The 18,959-nt window shown below is 41.7% G+C and overlaps 1 long non-coding RNA gene across 1 annotated transcript; it reads right to left on the bottom strand.

The window, feature by feature from the left end:
- Positions 1-573: 573 nt before the first annotated feature.
- Positions 574-1,462, bottom strand: LOC145599358 (uncharacterized). Its single transcript, XR_014103738.1, has 3 exons — positions 1,288-1,462; positions 1,063-1,130; positions 574-939 (listed from the first exon to the last, which is right to left on the bottom strand). It is a non-coding gene; the product is annotated as an uncharacterized LOC145599358 (long non-coding RNA).
- Positions 1,463-18,959: the final 17,497 nt, after the last annotated feature.

The raw sequence follows: 18,959 nt of genomic DNA, 5'->3' as shown, positions 1-18,959 counted from the left end.
TTTATTTAACAAAATTATAGTTAACTTGGATAAGGTGATTAGTCTTTAATTGTACTATATGTTACATATCATAGGATAACTTAACAACTTATATTAAATTTTGTTACAAATATTGAATATGGTTCTCCTAATACAAATCTTTATTCATAATATTACATTTTGAAGATAATTATCAATACATTAAGCAAAAATAATCACACGTTAATTGCAAACTAGCAACTCGGGGCATCGCCCGAGCCACACACTAGTTAAAGTATTAAAAAGTACATGGAAAAGAGAAAAAGGAGGAAAGAGATAAGTAAGTGAGACAACTTTTAAATATACCACTGAAAGTTTATATAATATCATTAGTTATTTAGTGATACTATATATGCACATAATTAGTACTACTGAATGCATATATAGTACCAGTGAATGCATACATAGTATTACTGAAATAGTTAATGGTACTATTTGATTACCAAATGATACTATTGTTCACTCAATGGTACTACTCTAAAATCAAAATATACATTACGTGCAATTACACTCTTACCCCTCGTTATGCAATTGTTCTTGCATAATGGAACCTCCTTTAAACAAGCTCCAGTAACTTGATAGTTAATAATTAATATGCAACCATAAAAAAGAACCATCACAATGCAAGTTCATCATACATATTACATACCCATTAAATAAAAATACACAACTTTGCAGGCCTGCCAACACACAAGGCCAGATTCACAACTACATAATTACACAAATTAAAGAAACCTATACAATTTACCAACTTGTATTATTACAAACAAAGAAAACAATTAATTAATTTAATTAAAAATTAAGATCAAATTAACCTCCGTTTCCTGGATGCTTTGGCTCATGATTTGGATTAGCTCCAGTTCCTGGATAATCATTTATTTCAATTTCCATCCTTCCTTCTATTCTTTCACTCTCCTTTACCTAATTATAATCAATACCCAAATCAATTTTCGCCTAATTTTCATTAATTTCATACACTAATCCGTCTTCAATTAACAAAAATTTCAAAAATATGAAAAAAAAATATTAAAGAATTGTTATTACCTGAGATGTCACAATTACACGAGGTGATGATGATAATTCTTGCTCATTTTGATTGATGACCAAGCTTCCTTTTACAACCAAAGATAAATAAATCATAGTAAGCAATTTGATAAACGACCCAGCTTATATTATTAAGTTTGAAAAAATAAATAAAAGTTTGTATATGTAGTTTTAACTATCTACAAAATTGAAATTGACATGAAAATAACAAGTTAAGAAACTTACTTGATGCAAGCGTGGACAAAATCAAGGAAAAGAAAAGTATAATAACAAGATTAAGTATTTTTGTGTTGCCCATTTCTTCTGAAATTTGGTAAGATAAAATATAGAGAAATGATGAAGGTTTTAAACACTACTCTTGGCTACCACCTACCTAACTTTCAATGGCACAGTATATATAGCGGTTAACCGCCACATAAATTATCATATCATCAATATATATACTGTGTATATTTATTTAAATAAATAATATTTATGCTTCCATCTAAATTAAATTTTAATATATTATGGGGTTGTTCACATTTAATGAAATAAGCTGAATTAAAGTGATTGGAGCTGAACTGAACTGAACTGAACTGATTGGAGCTGAAATAAATAATTTATGGGAGAGGGAAATTAAGAGCTGAACTGAACTGAACTGAACTGATTGGAGCTGAACTGAACTGAACTGAACTAAACTGATTGGAACTGAACTGAACTGAAATTAAGTAAATGTGAACATGCCCTATGTTTAGATTAATGGCATGACTTCATATATCATTTGCATCTTCTTTTTTTTATTTAATTATTTTAAGGAGAATAGTAAACGTTATTAATCATTTGTATCTATTTTTATTTTATTATTTTCTAATAGATAGTAAACGTTACGGAGTACTGTATTTGTTATGAAATTTGGTTAGATTTTCTATAAGTTTGGACCGTGTTTGATACGTGTCTATATATTATATCCTCCATACACTTCTTTAATATAAACTCTAATAATACATAAATGAAGTGGGTCCAGAAAAACTTGTGTGAACCTGGTTCACTATAATATTATTATAGATCCGAAATTTTACATATGCATAAGTGGCATTGTATTGAACATAGTGACCCTAACTAGGTTAGGTCCCGTGCTATGCACGGTGATCAAAAATTATATACAGTGATAGATTATTGCACTACTAGAAAACTGCTGTTTTCCGACGGAAAAAATCCCTCGAAAACACGCAGTTTTCCGTCGGAAAACCTGTTTCCGACGGAAACCCGTCGGAAACCGTCGTCGGAAAACCCTTTGTAGGAAAATCAGCTTTTTCCGTCGGAATGCATTTTTGGGCACTAGAAAAGTCCGTCGGAAAATTCCGACGAACACAAATCCGTCGGAAAATTCCGACGGAATTTCCGTCGGAAACTGATTTTAAGAAATTAAAAAAGAAAAACACGCCACGCCACCAGGGGCACGGCGCATCGCCACCTCAGAACACCACCACCGCACCGCACCCTAACCTAGATTCACCAACCACCACCACCGCACCCAAACCGAAATTCACCAATCACCACCACCGCACCCTAACCCAGATTCACCAACCACCGCCACCGCCACCGCACCCTAACCTAGATCATCCCAAACCCTCTTCCCCAGCCTTACCCTAACCGCACCACCACTCCCCCTTACCCAACACAGACCCACCCCCTAATCCTAAACGACCATTTCCACCACCCTAACCCAGCCAAATCAATATCTAACACCAAAACAAACCCAGATCTACAACAAATTCGTACCACCACCATAAAAAACCACCACCGCCGCCAAAAACCACGAATTTTAACCAAAAAACCAAAAAAAAACCCACGAATTTCAACCAACAACCAAAAAAACAAAAAACAAAAAAAAAATTAAAACCAAAAAACATACCTTACCAACCGTAGCTTCCAATTTCAACCCGTATTTGGTTAAATACGGCTAAATTCGACCCTGAAACCTCTAGATCTAGAGGTTTCAGGCTCGAATTTGGCCGTATAAACCATAAATATGCAATAGCAAGATAACAGGCCACGGCGCCGGTGAGAAGATCGAGAGAAAGGAGAGGAGAGAGAAAGAGAAGGCGTGAGATTAGAAGAGAAGAGAAGGAGAGGAGAAGAGGGAAGAGAAGAGAAGGCGTGTTTGAGAGGAGAAGAGGGAAGAGGAGAGAGGAGAGAGGAGAGAGAAATGAGAAATGAAAGGGGGATGAATCTGATTTAGGGTTTTGTGGTTTTTTTTTTTTTTTTTTTTTTTTTTTAAATTCATAATCCGTCGGAAAGGGTTAAAATTCCGTCGGTAATTTCCGTCGGAAATTTCCGACGGAATTATTTTCCGTTGGAAAATGTACCATTTCCGACGGAAATTCCGTCTTAAATAAAGAATTTTCCAACGGATTAAAATTCCGTCGGAAAATTCCGACGGACGTTCGATGGAAATAAAATCCGTCGGAAATTTTGCACTTTCCGACGGATTTTCATGTCCGTCGGAACCATTCCGTCGGAATTTGACTGTTTTCTAGTAGTGTTGATTGATAATTATTATAATCATAAATTAGTCGAGAAAAATAAAAGTATGTGATATTTTTTTATAGCTTCTAATACACAAGTTAAATAAAAGTAGGCAAAAATCTGAGCAATATTGTAAACATGCATATCACAAAATTATTTTAAGAATATAATTTTTGATTTATAGCTGTCCAAATTTTTTAAGAAAGATTTGTGAAATCTTTACATTTTAAATATCTTTTTGAGGAAACATTGTAAATATATAATTACAACGTATAATATATATATATATATATATATATATATATATATATATATATATATATATATATATATATATTATTTGTTTCCTTCATCAATAGTTTTTTTTTTTTTTGGAAAAAAATATAACTAATGACACACCAGGAGATGAGACGTGTCATTACTGGTGTGTCTTTTGGTATATATTTGTGAAATCTTTACAGTTTAAATATCTTTTTGAGGAAACATTTTAAATATATAATTACAACGTATTAATATGGAATATGTATATAAGATAATATTATTAAATAATTTGTTTCCTTAATCAATAGATTTTTTTTGTTGAAAAAAAAAATAACTAATGACACACCAGGAGATGACATGTGTCATTACTGGTGTGTCTTTTAGTATATATTTAACATAGTAACCTTTAATAATATTTGTGTGATTTTTAATATTGTTGCAAATTTGAAATATGACGTTATGATCCTAATTTTAACCTAGTGGCCTATATTATCTATACTGACCCAGTATTTTAAAATTTTCATTAAAAATTAATCTTATGACCTTTATAAAAATACAATCACTTTTATTTTAACAAAATGACCATTATTTTAACATAGTGGCCATTATTTTGAAATAGTCACTTTTTTTTTTAATTAATAAAACGACCATATTAACTCTACCATAAGTGGTCCACAATAAATTAATGTGAACCAAGTCTATTTATGAATCTGTAGAAGCGGGTGCGGGACTGAGGGTAAGAAACAAATGAAATATTAAGGTGTATAGCTGGTAAAAACTAAAGAGTGAGAGTTCCAATAAATAGAAAAGCCATAATATAGTTTTTTTTAAAATATATATATATATATATATATATATATATATATATATATATATATATATATATATATATATATATATTATCTTGTAATTGCAATAAAATCATACAAACATTAAATACTTTCATATGACCCGAATTGATGTCATGGTTTTAAATCCTAGTTGTAAAATACGAATTGGTGATCCAACAGACCAACAATCATGTAGGGATGGCAAAAATGACAGTACCTATCCGGTTATCTACTATGCCCGAGACCGGTGTTCGAGAATAATTACCACCCTACACCCTAACAAGTTAATGCAATTTTCGCTATCCCTACCCTACCCCAAAAGAAAAAAAAATGTAGGAGATACATTCAAAAATTCCTACTCGATTCACAATTTTAACATATTAACACACGTTTCAATGGACAAGTTGGTTTATAAAAAAAATAATGCAATAATAGGTGGATGAGAAAAATAAATAGAGATGATAGTAATAGTAGTTCTAATAATTTACTTAAAAACAAAATTTTAAATAGGTTAATTATTTTTAATTTCTTTCATATTAATCATAAAGTACAATTGATGCTATTTTATTTTGATCACATAAAAACTCCGTAATGCAAAGTTAAACTTTTAAAAACAAATAGAACATTTTTTAAAATATAAATATGTTACACCAGTTATGAGAGTCGTAAATCTGTCTGAAAAAGTAAAAGTTGCAACAAATGATAAACCGGAGGAAGTACTCCACACTATAACTCTAGAAATTTGCTAGTAGACTCGTTATATTTCTAAATAAAGTGAATAAATTACGTATGGTTTAGGAAAATATACTACTGTATTTAGAAAGATAATGGACTTGTGATAAGGACACTAAACACTAAAAAGGTCAACTAGAAGTGTCTATTTTTTATGAGTGAGTTTTCACTTGCCTAACTTAATCCAACCTGTCTTGCACATGGAAGATGCACCATCACTATTATGATGGTATCTTTAGACTTCCGTATTCAGATATCATGACAAAAAAACATTTAGTCTACTAAACTAACACCCAATGTCAAAATAGAGCAAAGTAGTTGACTATGGTAACCGAAGGCTCAATTCATTAGTTTAGCAAAAGTGTGGACATGAAGCTAGATCCTTAAAATAAGGAATAATTGGTTTGGCCTTGTACCTCAACGTGATATTTCTCCATTAGGCTTTTTTGTCCATTGTGGTTGATCCTCCACTTAGGCCATGTTCACTTCACCTTAAAAAATGATATTAAGTACAAATAAGTTTAGTTCATGCTGTAAAAATAAGTTCAGTTCAGAAAAAATAAGTACAGTTCAGTATAATTCAGTAACTTTAAATAATAAATATAATAGAAAATCAGTAAAAATAATTTCAGTTCAGCAAAAAAAAAAAATCAGTTCAATAAAATTAATTTCAATTCAATAAAAAATAATTTAAGTTCAGCAAAGATAATAAGTAAAAATAATTTTAGTTTGATAAAAATGATTTTGGTTCAGCAAAAATAAGGTAAGGTGAACGGGGCCTGTTATGATATCAATTATAATACGAGTGTAAAATAAAGATATATATAGTTGCTTATTATTAAGTTAAAAATGTTATATATGGTTTTCAAAAAAATACAATGTTATATAAGATTATTTTTTTAAAGAGGGATGTTAAATAGGACCATTTAAAGCAAAAAAGAATTAGAAATACAAAGATTTAATTTAACTATATATATATAGCCTTTGATGTCATTTATGTGGGGTTAGTTGATTACACCCACTAATATAGTGAGTGCAATTAGGCGCATAGTTGCTATTTATTTGGGATGCATATAAGAGGGCTAAGTGGTAATTTCACATACTTTTTTAAAATTTTAATCGTTCCAGTGGTATTTTTAATGTACTACTAGAGTATAGATTGTTTTAGTAGTACTATTTATAGCCATTATAAGTAATAGTGGTCAATATTTGATGACAATTTATATATGGTGGTACGTATTTATACCATTAGCGAAAAAAAAACAAACAAACAAATTCACCACTTTCTTGTCTTATTCATGCTATTTACTTGCTATGTAAATAGCAGCTATGCGCCTATACTAACCAACATCATATAATATATCGTGTATTGTGCATGTATTTGTAGGTTAAATTTTGGCGCATAGCTGCTATTTACATGGCAAGTAAATAGCAGCTATAAGACAAAAGAGTGGTGACTTTTTTTCCCTAGTGGTACAAATATTGTACCACTGTTATTTACAATGATTATAAATAGTACTAATACAACAACTTATACTCTGGTAGTATAAAATACATGTATAATAGTACATTAAAAATACAACTTTAACTATAATAGTACATTAAAAGTACCACTATAGCAATAAAAAAAAATCACAAAAATTAAGTAAACTTACCAATTAGCCCCATATATGCATCCTAAACAAATAGCAACTATGCTCCTAGTTGCACTCGTATTTGTAGTCATTTTAGTCAGTTTTCGAGTCTACATTAGTTTATTATAGCTCAATTTGGCTTGATATGGTTTAATTTTAATCATTTGGTGCTTTTATGGGTAGTTTCATTCGTTTTTTTTATTTATTTCAAAATTAACGAGGATAATTTGGATTTTTTTTATGTTGTCACGTATCTAAACCAAGGCTCTGGAAGCTCAACGATTGAAGTTAAGGCACTTAGCTTGGAGCAGTTTTCTAGCCAAGAATAATGTCCATGTCAAGCAAGGCATTGCATGGACGTGCTAAGTGAAAAGAGGAAGATATGACGCCAAGGAAGGAAGAAAAATTCCAAGGATGCATGTCCGCTCCGTGCCCAAGCAGTGTGTCCATGCCATATGTAGGCATGGACGTGCTGATGCAAGTGGTGCAAGAAAAGAGGTGGGCATGTTTGTGCCTAATTTGTGACAAAGTTTCACTACTAGAAAATAGGCAAATAACGACGAAATTTCTCTGTCGGAATCGGAAAACCCATTTCCGACAGAAATGCTGTCGGAACCGGTTGTCGGAAAACACTTTGTAGGAAAATGGCCTTTTCCGACGGAATTCAATCCATCGAAAGAAATTTTTGGCCCGAAAAAAATCCGTCGAAAACTCTGTCGGAAAATGCTTAGAAAAAAAAACGCTACCACCACCTCCCACAACCAGCCCACACCTACCACCGGCCACCACCCAACACCACCAGCCCCCCTAACCCGTACCCAACAACCAAAACCTCCCTCCCCTACCCACCTAACCGAACCAGACCCATCCCCTAACCCTAAACGACCAGATTCCCCACCTAACCCTAACTCACCCCAAATCCAGATCTACCACCCAAACGAACCTAGATCTACAACCCTAACCCTAACAAATTCGGCCAAACCACCCATCCTAAGCAAACCACCCCACCACCCACCAAAAACCACCGACGCCGTCGTCGTAGGAAAAATAATCATAACCCAAAACTAAACAAAAAAATAAAAAAAAAAGGAAAAAAAAATTAAAATCCCAACCCAACCCCCAAAACCTGAACTCCAACAGCCACCACCCACCACAACCATATATATTAAAAAAAAACCGATAAAACCACAAAATAGAAAAAATAAAAAAAAAGATACATACCTTAATTCGGCCACACAAAACTTGAAATTGGGTTAACGAGGACAAATTTGACCATGAAAACTCTAGTTTCATGGTCGTATTTGACCTGAAAACCTTTGTTTTCATCATGAGAAAAAGAGAAAGGTTGAAAATCTAGATCGAAATTGTGGTTGATGTTGATTTCGGTGTTGGTGTTATTGTTAATGTTGGTGGTGGTGTTGCTGCGGCGATGGTTAGTGTTGGTGGTGGTGGTAGGAGATATGAGGTGCTCGACAAAAATTATTGTACGATGAAAAAATCCGTCGGAAAGCACATATATTCTCACAGATTTTATTTTCGTCGGAAATATCCGACAGAACATAAATCCGTCGAAAATTTCACTTTTTCTGACGGAATTCGGAACCATTACGTCCTTATTTTCTTGTTTTCTAGTAGTGTTTACAAAGCCTTTGAAGATACACGTCTCTATGTGAGCAAGTGCAAGATGGCATGTATGTATGTGTCGTTACTAAGGAAGGCCTTGGTGCTAGAGTTAGGCACATCTGTGCCAATATGCGGGCACATTCGTGACTTAGCAAAAGACAGTTTAGCAAGCTTTGCCTGGGCACGTGTTTTGGTCGGTTTAGCCAAATTCTATTTTTTAGCTTAATTATTTTATTTTATCATAAATACTTCTTGTTTTGGGTGGTTTTGTCCCTCGGGAGAGTTACAACTCGAAGACTGGTCCGATGCGGCCTGTACCTGCAAAACAAACGGAGACACCGGATGTTTGGCGCTCCGCCTCCAATGATCAAGTTAGTAACTTGAAGGGAGAGAAAAGGTGCGGAAATTTAGGTGGGTATCTACTCGGATTCCAAGCTCAGATGTCTCTATCAAAGGGACAGTTTGTAATAAATGGTAAACGTGTCTTCCAAAAGAGAGGAATCTCCCTATTTATAGGGTCCTCGGGATTTGTGCCTCTGATTAGGTCACTGAACCCTAATCATTGGTGGGCTGCGCCGCATTGCGGGTTTCTCGGGATTTGGGCTTGAAGGCCGCCATTTCTCCCAAATTTCTGAAGTGACACATGTCAGGCAGGGATTGGTCCACTTTGGACCACCCTGGGACTGACACGTGTCATCCTCTAAGTGGACCACGTGGCGGGGTAAAATTACCCTAAACATTTGCCCCTCACAGATGTGACGTGGCACACCACGTGGCATCTGTGACACTTGTCACGCTCCGGTTGGTGGTAATTTTACCGCCAAAAAGTAACTGTTCATCTTCTGAGTAAATTACGGGAATGCCCCCGAATTTACCCTCTATATATAGCCGTTTACCCTCATAATTTTTGTACGTTCACAAAAATTTTCGAGAGAGAAAACTTTGAGAGAGCAAAAGTCATCCGTCTGAGTCAAGTGCAAGTTTGGAAAACTCGTTCTCGTCAACCCAGCCGGACCCGCCTACCTTCAGATAACAAATCTAAAGGTACCGTCTCTGTCTCTCTCAGCTCTTTTTCATTTTACACCGCTTGTACATATTTCTTGCAATAAATGGATGCATCACCAACACACATGGCACAGCCTAGGTTAAAGTCCAGCCGGTCACCAGGGACGGCTGAGTCTAGGACTGGGAGTGACGTGTCGGGGTGTTGGGACCACCCTTTTGCTTGGATTCCGACCATTTATGTGTCTGTGCAAGACACAATGGCTCGGACAATGCAGACGGCCCCCGATCCAGAATATAGAAGCGAGGGCTCAGGCGGCCAAACGCCTGAGGGAGAGGCGTCTGGCCAAGGACACCAGACGGCTCCGGAGAGATCCCCTCCGCGTGGCCCTCCAACTCCTCCAGATTCATTTTTGGATGAGTGCGACCAAGGTGGCGATGAAGCCGTCTCAGCTCCTGCTTCACAAGATGAGGAGGAGACGGAGAGCAGCAGCTCTGCCTCCTCTTCTGAGAGCAGTGATGACTTGCCTCCACTTGTAGATAGTGAGGAGGAAGAGAGGAAGAAGTGGAATGAGAAAGATGACCCCCACAAAATCCACATCTCAACTAAGGATAGGGGTCACATGGAAGATAACCTCAACAAATTCAAACAGATGCACCCGTTAGGAGACGGGTACAAAATCAGGGTGCCGCCTGCAGACGGCACTATCTCTTGGGAAGACGACCAACGAAACGCCAACGGCTACTTCGGCTGTTACGAGGCGGCGTTCAAGGCCGGTCTTTGCTTTCCCCCTAACCAGGCGGTGAAGGCAATCTTGAGAGGCTACGGCCTCGGAGTCTGGCAACTTACCCCCAACTATTGGGCAAACATTTTTGGGTACGTTGCCGCTTGCGAATTTCAGGGACTCCACCCCGGCTGGGAGGCTTTTGCTAAGATGCATTATCTTAGCCGCAGCCCAGGCGGGTATAGGGCGTGGTACACTCTAACCACGTTCCCCCAATACATGATGAAGTTAGACAAGGTCTCAAAATTTGACGGCTGGAAGCAGAGGTTCTACCTGTTGACGGCTCCCACCAAGTGGGAGAACTATGAGCTTCGCCAATACAATAAGAAGCCCGATCTACTGGGCCGGAAGTGCTGTCTTCCCCGGATCCCGGATGAGGACTTCGACAAAATAATTGAGGCCGACTTCTTCGGCCTCACAGACGCGACCTTGTCAACCGGGGAGACAATAAAAGTCCCCAAGAACTGGATCCCAAAGAGCGCCTGGTTCAGGGATGATTGTTTCTTGGCTGCCTGCGGTCTAGGGAACATGTTTACCTGACGTATGCGCCTGAGTACATATCCGTCTATAGTACTTTTGTATCGGAATTGTTTGATGATATACTGATCAACTTTTTTCATTTTTGCAGAGGAAGCTTTAGAAATGCTGCCAAACGAGAAAACGCCCAGGCGGTCCTCTACACAGATCCGCAAGGACCTTGCGGAGAAGCAAGTGGCCGAGCTAAGGGCCAAGGTAAAGAACGCCTGACTCTTACTTAAATTTAATTCAAAGTTTCCTTTCCCCGACTGCTAACTTTAACTTGGTTATTTTTACAGGGAGGAGAGTTTGGGAAAAGCAAGACGTTTGAGAAAACTCTCAAACGGGCCAGGGAGGAATCCGCCTCCACCCCTAGCAAGACCACCCTCAGCAAAACCAAAAAATCCAGCTCCACCGCAACTCCTGGCGCCCCAGCCGGGAAAAGTCGGATGCGGATAGGGGGGCGAAATGAGAGGGTAAGCGGCGGTCTTGGCCTCAACCTCGCCAACCCCCTATCAGCAACCGGGGGGTTCACCACGCCTGCTAGCGGCACTCGCTTAGCCGGCTCTGAAGGTAAGAACCCTTTTGAATCCCCGCCTGAGCTGGGGTGGCCTTTGCGAGTGAAATCCCACTCCCAACAGACGTCATCCTTAGACGGTCGGCAACAGATAGGTGCTGCCTTAATTTCGCACTCATGTGACGTTGATTATGGTGCAGATCAATCTCCTCGCTGGCCAGACGTCCAGAAGCATGCTAGAGGCGGTGAGCAATAGGGATAAGGATGCTATCCCAGGGATAGAGACGTTCAACCTGGAACGAATCCTTTCCCTTCTGGCTGAGGTAAGACACTCGAATAATTTTTCTAAGTACTTTATTCCGCCTGCAGTACTAATCTTGATTTGCTTTTGCAGGCTCTGCTACGGGTAGACAGGCTCAAGCGTCCTTACACCCGTAAACGGGAAGAGGTAAAACGGGCCAAGAAGTCTGCCACAGACGCCGATAATGTTGCTTTATACTCCTGTATCATAGATGAACTTGAAACTAAAGCAACCATAATGACACAGGCGGCGAAAATTCAGGAGCTAGAGGCGGATCTGAAGACGGCCAACCAGCGGGCGAGCGACGCAGAGGCGGCCCAGAAGAAGGCAGAGGAGGACCTCTCAAAGGCTAAGGAGACGCTCCAGAAGGCGCAGGCGGACCTTGAGAAACTTCAAGGTGTCTTTAAAGAGAACACCGATCTGAAGGCCAAGGTTCAGAAGCTGGAGGATGAGGCGGCTAAGGCTCGGACGAACTTATTAGCGACCTTGGAGGCGGAGCAGAACCGCCTGGTTGCTGAGAGTGACGCTAACAACGACTCCAGGATGAGAATTGCCTAGGCTGCCTTGTACCTAGACAAGGATTACGGCGTCTGGGCTCTGGTTCACAAGTACGCCGAGGAGGTGGTGTACTTGAGAGAGAAGGGCGAGCCGGAGCCTGAGTCCTTCGCCGTCTGGGCCAGCACCGAGCTTCCCGAGCCTGGTCAAGCACAAGTGATTCCCTCAGACAATGAGGAAGAAGGAGAGAAGGACCAGGAGGGGCCGTCTGCGGGGGCGTGATTTCAGCAGCAGTATGCCATTTCTTTTTTATATTTTTTTTATTTGCGGCAGTATGCCAAAAAACTTGCTTTTCTGGCCTGTGTTCTGAGTATTCTTGTACTTTACCGGCTGAGGATCCGGGTTAATCAACAATTCCTTACTTCTCCCGGACGGGGTCCGGTTAACATTTGATCCACTACAGCCGTTTGGTTGAGTGGAATTTTAATGAATGCACCGACTGAGTCGGTTTTGATTTCACTTTTTTGCATTTTCAATTTTGCGTATATGCTTGATTTTCGCCTAACTTATCAAAAGCATGCGGCGATTTTTGCCTAACTTATCAAAAGCCGGCTGTCCTTGCCCCTGGACGGCTGTGTGGTTGGTTTCAATTGGAGTTGGTTGATTGACTTGGGAACGTCTAATGCTGCAAAGAGCATGACCAATTGTAAGTCAATCAATCACAATAGTGATTGCCCCAAACCAAGTACACAGCCGTACATAACACAGGCGTTCCAGTCACTAACTAGATGGTGTTGACCGTCTAGGCAGAGATTGCATAGCCACTGCACAACTCTTTTGCCCCAAACGGGAGAATGTATGCAATTTAAAAACGAAAAAGTGCTAAGTAAGAACTTCAGTCGGTCACCGACTGATGTCACTGGACATCCGGGTTCCGAAACTTGGTCGTTCCTTAGACTGTTCAGGTCAGACGGCTGTGGGTAGGCCGATTCGGCCGTCCAATTGTGGCCACCTGCATTTTTACGTAGAGTAAGCAGGTTGGCTTCTCTCTGCGGCGATCACACCCGGAGGGGTGTCGCCGGACGCCTTTGTCCATGTTGGGACAGGCGAATTTGTGAAAATGCAGCCATCCGGCCTTTGGCCTCTGGTCTAGGTCGAGACCGGCTATATAGCCACTAAGCGGTTTTGTGCTTAGCTTAGTTCTCTGGCCATTGGCCTCTTGTCATACAGACGTTGATTTGGTTTCCAAGTATCAAACTTGGAAAGGTAAACAAATGACCCGTCTGAGCAACGCTTCAGACGGCTTACAAAAGTTAAAAAGACAAACATAATTGAAAACAAAAAGTAATTTCTCATTAATGTACTTCTTGTTTACAAACATTACAAATCTCAGAAGTAGTATTTTTTCAAATTGTCTACATTCCAAGTTCTAGACAGGCGCCTACCGTTTGGAGTTTCCAGGCGGTAGGTGTCGTCTCTTACTTCTTCATAAATCTGGTAGGGGCCTTCCCAATTTGGAGTCAGCTTTCCCAGTTCATTGGCCCTACTATTTGCCTCCATTTTCCTTAACACTAAGTCGTCAACTTTCAAAGGACGCTTGTGTAATCTCTTGTTGTAGGCTCTGGTCATTCTCAGACGCCTGCGTTCTGAGAGTGAGTCCAATGCCAGGCGCATTGCCTCCCAGTTTGCCTCTTCATCATATAGCATGACTCTAAGAGTCGGCTCGTAATGTTCAATGGGCAAGACGGCTTCAGCACCGTAAACCATGAGAAATGGAGTTTCACCGGTTGCCCCCTTTGCTGTTGTCCGGATGGCCCATAGGACATTGATCAACTCTTCTGCCCATAAGCCACCGGCTCTTTCAATTTTCTTCTTAATGTCGTCTGAGATCAGTTTGTTGAAGGCTTCAACTTGGCCGTTTGCTTGGGGTCGGCCGACTAATGCAAAATAACTTGAGATCCCTTGATCTCCCAACCAAGTTTTGAGCTGAGGCGTCTCAAACTGAGGACCATTATCAAACACCATAGACATAGGTACCCCATACCGGGTGATGACGTTCTTCCAGATGAAAGAGATGACGTCTGATGTCTTGATATTCTTAACCACCTCTGCCTCTACCTACTTGGTAAAGTAATCCACAGCCACCAAGATGTAGCGCTTTCCGCCTGGAGCAGGCGTGTAAGGACCTAAGATGTCCATGCCCCATTTTGCAAACGGGATTGGGCTGTGGATGGCCGTCAAATCAGTAGCCGGACGATGAATAAGTTTGCCAAATTTTTGGCACCTGTCACATTTCTTCACCAACTCCTTGGCGTCTGCCTCCAGAGTGGGCCAAAAATAATGTCGTCTGGCTCTGACGGCTAGGGACCTGCCGCCTATGTGGGAGGCGCAGAATCCCGAGTGCAAGTCTTCAAGAACTTCCTTCCCCTTTTCTGGGGTAACACACTTCAACAGAGGCTTCAGAAACCCCGCCTTGAAGAGTTCTCCGTTTCTCAACTCGAAGCTTGCAGCTCGTTTGTTCAGGACGACCGCCTCCTGTGGCGAATCAGGAAGTGTACCGTCTGAAAGGTATGCCCGGATGCCATCCATCCAGGTAGAGCTTCGGTCAAGAATTCCAATGGGATCTTCATAGATGCTTCTTTTTTCAAGAACTTCCCAAAAGACTGACCGAGGCGTATCATGGCAGGCGGAAGATGCTAGTTTTGACAATGCATCCGCCTGGTTGTTGTCCGACCTGGGTACTTGACTCAAGTGGAACTCTTCAAGTGACCCAGCCTCCTCATTGACCGCCTGAAGATATTTGATCATAGCCAGGTGAGTTGCCTCAAATTTTCCCTCATACTGGCTAACGACCAACTGTGAATAAGAGTAGGCGTCAATTTTCGTTGCCCCTGCCGCCTTACACATAAGGATTCCGGCTAGCAGGGCTTCATATTCCGCCTCATTGTTTGAGGCCAGAAACTTGAACCGTATCGCATACTCATATCTGTCCCCCTCAGGAGACTCATAGATTACACCTGCACCACAACAGTTCTTTGTAGAGCTCCCGTCTACATACACTTTCCAAACCTGATCAAGATTATCCGGAGCCACCGGACGGGTCATTTCAACAACGAAGTCGGAAAACGCCTGACCTTTCACTGCCTTCCTTGGTTCGTAAGTGATTTCACGACTTTGCATTTCAATAGCCCATTTCAACATTCTGCCGGCTAAATCCAAGGTAGACATTGGCCGCTTGAGTGGCTGGTCGGTGTAAATCACCACCGGATGAGCCAGAAAGTAAGGCTTCAGCTTTTTGAATGCCATGTACAAAGCAAGGCCAAATTTTTCAGCCATAGGGTACCGGAGTTCAGCTTTTTTGAGAACATGGATAATGAAGTAAACCGGGAGCTGAACGCCGTCTCGCTCAGCAAGGAGAACGGCACAGAGAGCATGATCTGAGACGGCTAAATACATGTATAACGTCTCCCTAGGCAAAGGACTGACCAACCTAGGCAGAGAATGCAAGTGCTCTTTCAACTTCAGGAATGTCGTCTCAGCATCATCTCCCCATTCAAACCTGATCTTCTTCCTGATTGCTTGGAAGAAGTAAAGTCATTTGTCGCCTGACCGGCTGAGGAACCTCCCCAAGGCGGCCAGGCAACCAGTGAGTCTCTAAACTTGCTTGACAGAACGGGGTGACTTCATGTCAATCACCGCCTATATCTTTTCGGGGTTAGCCTCTATCCCTCTTTGATCAATCAGGAATCCGAGAAACTTCCCAGACTCAACACCAAAGACGCATTTCTTGGGGTTTAACATGACCTTAAGCCGCTTGAGGGTGGTGAACGTTTCTTGGAAATTAGCAAGGTGATGCATCTGTTGCCTGGATTTGACTATCATGTCGTCAATGTACGCCTCCACATTCCTCCCAATTTGATTAATGAAGACCGTATTAATCATCCATTGGAAAGTGGCAGACGTATTCTTCAAGCCAAACGGCATCACTGTATAACAGAATAACCCCAAATCAGTGACGAAGTCCGTCTTCTCTTGATCTTTCTTCCAGAGGGGTATCTGATGGAAGCCGGAATAGGCATCCATAAAGCTCATCAAGGCGTGACCGGCTGTAGAGTCGACCAGACTGTCGATCTTTGGAAGCGGGTAACTGTCCTTTGGACACGCCTTGTAGAGGTCTATGTAATCAACACACATGCGTCAGGTCCCATTCGATTTCTTAACAAGGACCACATTGGCCACCCAGTCGGGGAAATTACAAGGCCGAATGAACCTTGCGTCTAGCAGCTTTTTGACTTCGGCAGCTGCCGCCTGACTTCTTTCCTCGCCAGAAGGTGCAAGCTTGCACCTAGAGTAGCATAAGAGACCGTCCCAACCTTTACAGTAAGCTCTGGACGGCTGTCATCCAAAGCGAGATCAATGTTTTCACCAGCCGGTTGGGGACGGAGCTCGTCTGACCGTTCCCCGGTCAGTGATTACTATTTTTTCTCTTTCTTCACCTCCACCAGTAGAGGTGCTTTTCTTTTCTTTCCAACGGCTGATGGGGCGGGATTGGCATCCTTGACATTGTCAAGATCTATTGGTTCCTGATCTTGGCCGTCTGAGGCCATAGTGTCTTTTACGGCTGAGAGGTAGCACTCCCGGGCCGTCTTCTGATCCCCGTTCAGGGAACCAACAGAGCCATCATCCCGCTCATACTTAATGAGCATGAGAGACGGGATGATTACCGCCTTGGCTTCATTGAGGGTTGGCCTCCCAAGGATAATGTTGTAGGCAGTCAACTTCTCAACGACCAAGAATCTGACGACAATATGTCGTCCCTGGCCTTTCTCTCCCAGCCGGATGGGCAAGTCAATTCTTCCGGCTAGGTAGACCATCCCACCCCCAAAACCAACCAAGGGGTGTGTGACCGGATGCATGCTGCTGACATTGTATTTCAGCTTCTGCAAGCACCAGAGGCTGATAATGTCCGAAGAGCTGCCGGTGTCAATAAGGATCCGCCCAACCAGCTGGTTGGCGACCTTACATTCAATGACGACCGGGTCGTCGTGTGCACGGCGGGCGCTGCCCCTGTCCTTCTCGGTTATGAGGACGTCTGGGAAGGTGGAACTGGCAGACGCCTGCTCATCATCATCCTTGTCTATCTTTCGAAGATGGCTCTTGGTGCCCCAGATGGTAGGGCCACCACATGAAAACCCGTCTGCTATAGTGTAGACCGGATCCTTGTCGGTATCCGAGCTACTAGTAGGCTGGTGGGTAGTCTTGGGTGACTGACCCTTGTTCTTCTTCTTTGCCCCGGCTGCGGACTTAGAAATGTAGGACTTCAGAAGCCCTTTTTCAGCCAGACAGTCCAACGCCCGTTGAAGACTAAAGCAGTCGTTGGTGTCATGGCCAACCTCCTCATGAAACTGACAGAATTTATTTTGTTCCGTGATTGGATGGAACTCTTCATTGGATTCGGCTTCTCAATGGACAGCCGGTCCTTTACCTCCATGAGGATGGAGTTGCAGTCTTTGTTAAACTTGTGCTTGGGAACGTACGGTTTAAAATCTCTCTTTTTCTTCTGGGACGGTTGGTCAGAATCACTAACCGCCCAAACTTCTTTTCTCTTTTTGCTCTCTTCTTTCTTGCTGGCCGGCTGAGCAGACCGGCTTTCTTTTTGTTTGTCAGGCTTCTTGGAGTCTGACTGACTACCAGGCGTACAAAGGTCGGTAGCCTGAATATAGCTTTCCGCCTCCCTCAGGGCCGCCTGTAGCGTGAATGCCCCTTTTCTGACGAGGTCAAACTTGAAGTTCGACCCGTCTCTCAGACCTTTGAAAAAGTCTGTAAATGCTACCTCGTCAAACAGTCCCTGGATCTGGATTCTGACAAGGTTGAACCGCCAAACATATGAGCATAGCCCTTCTTTCTCACCCTGCTTAATGATGCTCAAATCAAGGCTCGTTTTCTTAGCAGGGATGTTCATGGAGAAGTTGGTGGCAAACAAGAAGGCTAGCTTCTTGAAGCAGTCAATTGAACCGGCTGGCAGGTTACCAAACCATTGTTGGGCAATGCCCTTCAATGTAGCCGGGAAACATCGACACCAGGTGGCATCGTCCCAACCCTGTAAGCACATGAGGTTGGTGTATGCCATCAGGTGGTCTTCTGGGTTGGTGGTACCATCATAGGTGCCCACCAACACATTCTTAATCTTGGACGGCTGAGCCGCCTCGGTTATATTCTTGGCGAACGCAGAGGGTTGTTCACCAAGCTTGAGCAGCCGAAGCTGCCAGTCCAAGGGTTGGACATTGTTATATGCCGCTTGACCCCTAAAAGGAGGAGGCTGCATGAAATGTAGGCCATATTGCCCATACTGCGCCTGAGGTGCATATGGGACTGACCCAATCATCAGCTGAGGTTCGGTGTTGACGGTTTTGCCGCCTGTCCAACTCTCAAGTAAGGACTGTGAGTTCCTTATAGAAGTTTCTTTGAAGCTGTCTGGAAAGCTCGAAGTGGAGGCTGACTCAGACATCTGCTGATTTCTTTTCCGCTCAATAATGTATCGAGCGTCAGAGGCTGTTTTCTTGCTAGCCCCTGGCTGTTCATGCCGAGGCTGCCTCTAAGGACCAGTAGGCAGTAGGATTTTCGACCAGTCAAGTCTGGAGGCCAACTTCTCCTTTTCCCTTTCTTTGTCTTTGGGGTGGGGAGTTGGCCGCC

The sequence above is a fragment of the Chenopodium album genome, chromosome 20 (assembly GCF_948465745.1).
Source record: "Chenopodium album chromosome 20, dcCheAlbu1.1, whole genome shotgun sequence".
Taxonomy (NCBI): Eukaryota; Viridiplantae; Streptophyta; class Magnoliopsida; order Caryophyllales; family Amaranthaceae; genus Chenopodium; species Chenopodium album.
Note: the sequence above shows the minus strand (reverse complement) of the source record. Positions and strands in the feature narration are given on the sequence as shown.